The sequence below is a fragment of the Arachis ipaensis genome, chromosome B04, assembly GCF_000816755.2.
Source record: "Arachis ipaensis cultivar K30076 chromosome B04, Araip1.1, whole genome shotgun sequence".
NCBI classification, from domain to species: Eukaryota; Viridiplantae; Streptophyta; class Magnoliopsida; order Fabales; family Fabaceae; genus Arachis; species Arachis ipaensis.
In genome coordinates this window covers 22,698,522-22,699,388 of record NC_029788.2, presented here as the reverse complement: position 1 = coordinate 22,699,388, position 867 = coordinate 22,698,522, and the positions used below count along the sequence as shown (strand labels likewise).

Genomic DNA, 867 nt, shown 5'->3' with positions numbered 1-867 from the left:
CAAAACTTTGACTATCACAATTATCTAAATATATGCTATTGTAATACTCAAATATTACACGCTGATATTTGAACAGAACCTTCTAATATTATAAAAATACTGAATTTTCCTCACAAAGGACTTCAAGATTGTCACCCATATTGGCCATTATCACTTCCGCAATACTTTTCAAGTAAATTGCTTTAAACCTCTTTGAATATTTATGTTGACACTGTTCTCATTATCTTTCTTGTTGGACTGAGCTATTCTACTATTTTGAATGAGTATACAAGGTGGTTTATCATAGTGGAGTTTATTTTGTTCAGAATCTCTATGTGCAAGAAAAGTAGAAAACAAGTTTATTTCTGAATCTAACGCCCATCAATGCGTGCATTTCTCTGGTTCCACTTTCTAAATAAGAATTAAGTGAACATTTCTTTTAGCTCGATAATTCTATCTTAATGTATTATTTTAAATTTTTAATAAGGAAAGGAAAGCATTGTGTTCAAGTTGACCTTGGCATCTGATATTTTGTAATCTTTTTGCAGCATGTTGAGGCCCTTGAGATTCTTCTTCAAGGGCTATGTGGCGTCCAAAGAGAGCGATTAAGGATTCATGAAATTTGCCTCAAGAGTGGTCCAAATCTTGGTTAGTGTTTTCTTGTGATAATATGTGATGTTGTAGCCAGCAAGGCAAATGCATTATCTGTCAGTGTTCCTTTATTCCAAGGTGAAAGAAATTTTATTGCTAAAGAATAAGGAAATAGTATTATTTATCATTTTGTAAACAAACAGTGAATAACTCCCCTTAGGAATGAGGGAAACATACTTCAATCCAACAAAGCCTCCAATCCCACTGCATGTCTATCAAAGCATACTTACTAACTTT

The 867-nt window shown here is 32.9% G+C and overlaps 1 protein-coding gene across 3 annotated transcripts in view; it reads left to right on the top strand.

Annotated features, from left to right (window-relative positions):
- LOC107639216 (mediator of RNA polymerase II transcription subunit 18) overlaps positions 1-867 on the top strand; it is a 7,032-nt gene that overhangs the window by 4,124 nt on the left and 2,041 nt on the right. The gene's annotated exons all lie outside the window — the stretch shown is intronic.